This window comes from Squalius cephalus (genome assembly GCF_949319135.1).
Source record: "Squalius cephalus genome assembly, chromosome: 23".
In the NCBI taxonomy this organism is placed as follows: Eukaryota; Metazoa; Chordata; class Actinopteri; order Cypriniformes; family Leuciscidae; genus Squalius; species Squalius cephalus.
In genome coordinates this window covers 18866697-18874726 of record NC_137144.1, presented here as the reverse complement: position 1 = coordinate 18874726, position 8030 = coordinate 18866697, and positions in this window count along the sequence as shown.

Genomic DNA, 8030 nt, shown 5'->3' with positions numbered 1-8030 from the left:
AACTTGTTGACATATTTTTCAGATTTTTTTAATTAAAAATGAATTGTGATAAGAGGTGTAAAATCAAAAAACTTAAAAAGTCTTAGTTGTTACTTGTTGTTTACTTTACAGAAATATCTGATTCCTTGGTGAAAATGTCGGCTGGTTTGATTTATCATGGGGCAGTTGTTAGCGGCCTTGAAAGTTTCTTTTGTTTTGATTTATGAAGACTTTAAAGTTTATCTTTTCTGCCTCTCGTCTTGCCAGCCGTTTTGCTTTCATAGTAACAGTTACACACAAACATTACCAGACAACATCATATCGAAAAGAGGTCATTGTTGCTATAAATTTTACTCTGAAGAACAGAAAAGAACACTCAACATAATAATTTAGAGTAGACTATCACAGAATTAATGAATTGTTTCATTAAATATAAACAATCACTTCCTTCACTTCAGTCTCTCCCATTTTGTTCATCCTAAGTGTCTATAAACGAGTCTAAAAAGGTGACATTCAGTCACTAAGATCTCAGAAGCTATCAAGAGGTCACGAAAACTGCTGGATCTGCATCATATTGCGCTGCCACTTTCGTACACGAAGGCCATCCCTTAAACATTTAACTGAGATCCGTCTTTATTTGTCAAACGTTTAGGCCTTGGTGTAGCCGGAAACGTTGGCCAAGGAGCAGGACGTGGCTAAGCAGAGGCAGTTCTCATTAAATTGATGAGCTGAGATCTGGTCCTACTTCACCATCTGGAATTGTAGTCTGGCGTTCTGCTGAAAGCTGCTGACCCAGGATTCAACTCTTCAACTCAGGGAAGAGGAGAGCGAGGAAAAGAAAAAGTCTGTCATGTCAGCAGAAGTCACTGTGTCAAAGTCCTTTATCTTGTCATCAAGCTGAAGTGCTTTGGAATAACGGCTTGGATTAAACTAGCTCTTTGGCAGCACCAAGAGGCAGAGATCGAAAGTAAAGGGTAGATGGAAGTTGCCAATCTAGTCCCATGTACCCATCCTTCCACTTGTGATCATTTGTTGTTGTATTTTTACTCCATAAGAGTACTTCACACAAAGCATGAAATTCTGTCATTGTTTACTATCTATCTATCTATCTATCTATCTATCTATCTATCTATCTATCTATCTATCTATCTATCTAATTCTAAAGCGCATATCATATCTTTTCCTGCACAACATTTCATAAAAACATATCGTCCCTCATTATTCTGAAGTAAAGCAATCGAGGCTCGAGTCAGAATGCAATAGCCATTTGTGAGCGAATTATGCTTTCAAACTGTTCTAATTAATCGGTTCACACAGATTGCATTAACCGATTCCTGTGCGAATTGGACTGATCCAGTTGCAGCTGTTCACGACGAGTCACCATCTCACTGATTCAATGATCTACATGAAGCGAGTCTTAACAACTAACTGTCTGTCTGTAATATGATCCTCAGCGTTTGTGTATAAAGTTACCGAACTAATCCCAAACTTAAATTAGTGAAAGTGACATGTGAAGGCCAAGTATGGTAACACATAGGCTACTCCAAATTTGTCTTCTGAATTTAACCCATCCAAGTTAGTGCTCACACATTAGGGAGTAGTGAACACACACACACTGCAAGCTGTGGACACACATACCTGAAGCAGTGGGCAGCCATTTTTGTTGTGGCGCCCAGGGAGCGATTGGGGGTTAGGTGCCTTGCTCAAGGGCACCTCAGTCATTTCCTGCCGGTATTGAGAATCGAACCCGCAACCTTCGGGTTATATTTCAGTGTAAATATGTCAGTGCTATTGTTTTGTCTCTAGATGCACACCAGTAATGTTTTTTTCTAAGGCATGTTTTAAAAAAGCTACTTAAATGCCCTAATTGAACTAAGGCCTAATCCTGGCCCTGTCTGTGAAACCAGGCCAATGAGTTTTAGTTAGCACTAGGTCTCACCTCATTTTCTTTGCTGAACTCCTTGTTCACACACACACCACCCACTCTTTGCTATTTCTGCTGTGAAAAAAAGACCATAGGTTTTTCTGGGCTCCCACGAGGGGTCGGAGAAATTCTGTAGATGTCTAATGCCGCATTTCTGAAACAACAGCGAAGAAAAAGAATGGCTCCCCTGGCCATTCAAATGCATTTTTCCACTTAACAAACAACAAATTATCTTAAAATAAAACCTAGCCGACTTTTACCCAAGTGCTCCACAGGCTCAAGAAAAACACAGCGGTCCAAGTGACCCTGAAAATATTTTGTTTTTCCAAAGCTCGCTATTGCATCAAAGAGATCTGACTTCAAGGTAGATCCTCTACCGACTTCATTTGTACAGCAGACTAATTGATAGCCCCAGATGATTTCCACTCGTTTGATGAATCTCTCTTGTGGTCCTCGGAGAGCATTTAAAGGAAATGAGAAATGTTACTGCTCACCCATGACAAAGGACACCAAAGTTTGAGTATGCTTGCGGAGTCTTGAGCTAACAGATCCCACTTGAAGCGGCGATTTATTGTAAACATGAGAAGACTTGTGATTAAAGTCATAAGTAATGAAATGGACAGGTCCGAAGACCATGGACGACCAATGTAACGGATGTCAACACTGACAGAGAACACACTATCTTTGTCAAATAAATAAAAGCTCTGTTAGCCACAGATGTGAGGTGAAATGAATCATCGTCGTCCTTATCAGCCGAAGGCTTCGGCGAAATGCAATGTTACATCTCTGGACGTGAATTTTCCCTTGTCTGCCTCAAAACAATGCCCCACTGTTCATGCCGTTATTCTCTCTTTCTCACACTCACAAATATGCACAGGTTCTAAAAGATCGGTCGTTGTGTCCGATGTTAGAAATTCCTTTTGATACACAGAGTGTGTCCTAAACAGACAGGGAGGATAGTAAAGTCACTGATATTGAGGGTGGAAATGAAGAGCGTTTTTGTCTGGTGGCAAAAAAAAGGCCTCCGTCACTCCCATGGCCTTTATCTGCTGATACCGTTCACAACAGTGCAGTCAGCTGAACCAAATGCCACGTGCAAAGTACCAATAGCACTGCTGCACAGGTGGCTCAAAGAGTCCCGGGTTCAATACAACTCTATTTGTGGCAGTTTCAGTAAAAGTACGCTAGGTTAAGCTATGCAGTAATCATTAAAACAGACTATTTAAAAGAATGGCTGCAAGATATTATGTTTTAGCATGAGACAAGACCAAACGCACCATTTACAGTAAATTACGTTGAGCACGTTGAATTTGAAGTTCATCTCAGCTGATCGATTTAGACATTTACAGGTTATTATCCAATTAATTAATGTTAAAGCTTTCAAAACAATAAGAGCGTCATATGTATAATTTTAAACCAACTGAAATAATATTTTTTTTGTAAAACATACTTCAATAATATTTAATTTATTTACTACTTCGTAAAATTATTTTTCACAGTTCATGCACATTTGCTGGACCAATATATATTTTTAGCGTAATTTCAGCTTCCGGAGTGCAATATATGATTCTATTGTTGTGAGATTTTAATTCCTGATTTGAAATGTTTCGAAACATAATTTCGACAGACAGTTAAAGACATTTCAGACTTTTTCACATTCAGTTGGATAGGAGCTAACTGGAATTAGCGTTAAAATGGCCGCCAAGTGAAGTGGCCTGTTTTAAAAGAACATTTTTTTAATTGAGGGACAAATCCAAATAATTTTCTGTGCTAATGGACATACATAGAAAAGTGGCCTTGAACTGAAGTTAGACACTATGTTTGAGACCAATTACAGCTCAATGTGGCTCCTTCCAATCGAAATTTCAAGCGATTCCGCATATTGTGATTATAAATCCTAATACTTCAAATTGAATCTTGCTAAAACTCTTAATTTTAAGCATAGTTTACATTTTTGCAAAATTGGCAAAATTAGTACTTGAACATTCAAAATGAGTTTTTTAAAATGTTTTAAAATGTTTTTACTTGGTTATATGAACAGTAAGGGAACATTCCGTTTAGAAGAACGTCCAAGAATGTTTAAGAAAAAAAAACGTTCCACGAAATTCCACGTTTCAAAAATTTTGAGAACATTATTGAAGACCAGATCAGTTTGGAAGAACATTTGTTCATAACTTTGAGAGAACCTTGCCAGAACTTTCTGAGAATGTTTCCTGTTAGCTGGGTTGTTGGTGCTACACAAGGCCTGAGGCATTAGAATATGCTATTAAAATATCCTGCAGGTTGTTGTGGATTTGTGGTGAACTGCCGATAAGGCAATGGCTGAGAATCGTCTGAGATCCGCTGAGGTATTTAAAACACTGCCTTGCCCTTAAAACCCCAAACGCAGAGAAATTCAGCATTTAAACAGATACGGGAAAGCGTCCAACCTAAACCTAAACACAGAAAGGGTATCAGACGGAGTGGTACCGCCAGCTGCAAGGCCATTAATTAATTCATTTTGGTATGCTCACGCTGGAACAACCTTGAACATGTGGAAAGAGAAAAGAAAAACATCAACATTTGATTTAATTAGAACTCTGAGGGGTTTTAACAAATGCACGAACCCCTCTGACTTACACATCGTCCTGTCAAAGCATCGTTATATATTGCTCTTATACATTATGTGCTATACATACTATTGTTCTAAACGCAGGGTGATAGTTTAGGATGGGAGACATCGTGAAGACTTTCGCTCTACAAATAGCACACAATGGAACACTTATGGAAAAAGGGCTCCTTGTTTAATAAAAGCTGAGAGGTCTATATCCTAAGCACACACTATCAATCTCTGGAGATGAAATTTTTCAGTCTCCACTTAAGTTTATGGGGAGAGAAAACTTTACAGAGGCTGGCAGGGCTCCAGGAGAGAGGAGAATTATGTCGAGACGTTTCTTCAAAGATAGTATCTCTATGTTTGAGCGCCACGGCATCAGTTTAGTAGGAATCGAATACCACGTCTACAAATCACGATGAAGTGCTTATCTTGAGCCAGATCATGAGCGCTGAACTGAGCAACAAGTCGACGTTGTTGCAGAAAAGGGATCAGATCTGGAAATAATAAATGCTGAGGACGGATTGGTTTGATAAAAAGTCAAAAGCGCACCAGTACAAGGACACAAAGTTGTAGTGGGTGTAGATACAGGATCTTGTTTAGCTTGTGGTCACCGTTGTGATGTTTTTGGATCCATGACTCAGCTAGATAGAAATATTGTTCCGTAGTTTGTTTGTGTACTGGTTGTTTTCTGTGGTGAGGCATGCTGTTGACTACATGCTACTGTCTAAGCATTATTTGAGGAGACATTCTGTTCTGTATCTTCAAGTCCACAACACGTAAGCTGAATCATTTTTATGGTTCAGCAATTAAAAATGCTAGTTTGGCATGAAGACGCTAGCAAATCCTTTCATGCCAGATCATTTGGCAACAAACTTACAAGAGTACAGTTACTTGAAGAGAGATGTCTCTGACTGCGTACGGGTTCATGGGCTGGTCAGGATAAGGGGCTTTCCGCAGGGAAGACTGTTTTCAATGTTATCATTTTGCTGAAGACTTTCACTCCAATTAGCAATAAAAACATCAACATTTTTAACAACAGATACTGTGTTAAATCACACATAGTTCTTCAAATATTTTGTGATGACTGCTGTTAATAATTTAAATAATTGAAATAATCTAAAATGATTTGCTAATTATGATTTAAATTAGTTGTTTTTCATGACATTGCTTTGTTGTGGAAGTCATAGACTTTTAATCTCGCAATTGCAACTTTTTATCTCAAAATTGTGTTTTTTCGATCTCACAATTGTGACTTCACTTGTATCAGTTGCGACTTCCTCATAACTCACAATTTGACATATCTTACTGTTATTGCTTTATCTCACAGTTGCGACTTTTCTCAGAATTGCGACTTTATAACACAATTTATTTCCAGTCTTTTTCATTGGCATTTTGCCAGGACAACATAGATTATATATATACTGAAATGATCAGCAAACAACAATATGTCCTTTTTAACACAATTTGACAATATATCTGGCAGTTGTGACTATCTCACAATTGTGACTTTTCTCAGAATTGCGGCTTTATAACTCAAAATTTGACATCTTGTAGTTGTGACTATTTCTTAGTTGCGACTTTTCTCAGAATTGTGACTTTTTAACACAATTTGACAAAATGTCTGGCAGTTGTGACTCTCACAATTGTGGCTTTATATCTTGCAATTATGATTTCTCATAAATGCAATTTCTAATCTCGCAATTGCCACTTTTTATCTCAAAATTGTGTCTTTAGATCTCACAATTGTGACTTCATTTGTATCAATTGCGACTTTCTCATTGCTACTTTAAATCTCACAATTGTGACTTCTTTTCTCAGAACTGCGACGTTATAACTAAAAAAAATACATTATATCTTGCAGTTTATTTATATCTCACAGTTGCGGCTTTTTCCAGAATTGTGACTTCACAACTCAAAAATTGACATTACATCTTGCAGTTATTACTCTGACAGTTGCGACTTTTCTCAGAATAGCAACCTTTAACGTACAATTTGACAATATATCTTGCAGTTGTGACTATCTCACAATTGTGGTTGTATATCTTGCAATTATGCCTTTATCTCAGTTGTAGCTTTATATTGCACAATGTGACTTTATTTCTTATCTTAAAATGAATCTCACAATTACCTTTTTTTTTTTTTTACTCTGAGGCAGAAACTGGCTTCCATAAGAAACCCCTCAAATCTTACCAACTTATCCGTTTTTTCTTAGCCGGTCAGCAGGGTGAGCAAGTCAGTGAAAGCACACTATATAAACACTCCTCAGGGACCAGAAAGTGATCCATCATTGTGCACTGCCATTGTAATGCTTCTAAGACTGATTAAGTCAAAGCCAGCTAAATCATCTGAATTCCTGCTGTGCTGTGGCCCTTGCTTTCTAGATTAAGATGAAAAGGCCTGCGCATTCCTCATTTGATAATTAATGATGCAACCATAACGCGTTTCTGACGGTTGCGTAAGAGCTCATTAGCCATTACCTTCAACAATACACATTTGGATGAACACACTCTTTATTAAAAGTCTACAGCCTGAATGAAGCATCAACTGTTTACATTTAGTTAAAGAGCATGTGAAAGGTGAACGTCCTCACTGCAGTCCAGAAACAAAGTCTGGGTTCGAGGAAGTCATAAAATATATTTGTAAATGTAATAAGGGTGATAGCCGAAAAAAGAAAGTCCACTCATGGCTTCCGATTTTGTTAGGAATGATCTAAAATTAGAGCCAGTGGCACCAATAAGGCAGAATGGAACTGATCTGAATCTATTGACCTCTGAGCTCATTTTTCCTGTAATCTGACAGGTCGTAAGGTTGCACCAGTGGTCATTAATCTAGCAGTAGGGGATAAATACACATCTCTATTTCCCGCTGAAAATCTGACAGATTGATTCACAGATTATATTGTGCTAAAATCACAGAGTTAAAAAACATATACGCAAAAATCACTCCTTCATATGCCTTTTTTTTTTTTTTGAGGGGGAGCTTGGTTATTAGAAAAGTAAACAAGATATCCAACATGTGGAATGCCAAATGCCCAAAAAAATTCTTTGGGAACAAAACAGTTCTTATTATTTGACAAAGGAGCTGCCACGCAAACATAAACACTGTGAAGAGTTTTGCACTGAGATCAGCCAAATCTGAGGTCCATGTAAAAATGTGAATATATTGTTAGCATGTCTAATAAATTAATAGGCAAGCGGCAATGTCTCTTAGGGTCCTGTCCTAGATTATAACCACCTATCACCGAAAGTTGATAACTATTGGAACACAAATTAAACTCATATACTGCACCATATGGATAGTTTAATAAAAATAAAAAATAGAACTATAAAAACAGCTATGAAAAATTAAATGAAAGGCTGTTTTCTAAAACAGATAGGATATGCCATTCATGTCTTATGCAGTATGTGACAGAGGGAGAGAGAGAGCAATTGAGAAGCTTTGCTCATCACTGAGGAGCAGTTAAGGGTCGCTGACTGAACGTAATGGTGCACATCATTGAACCCTCACTGAGGGGGAGGTATCCATATCTAT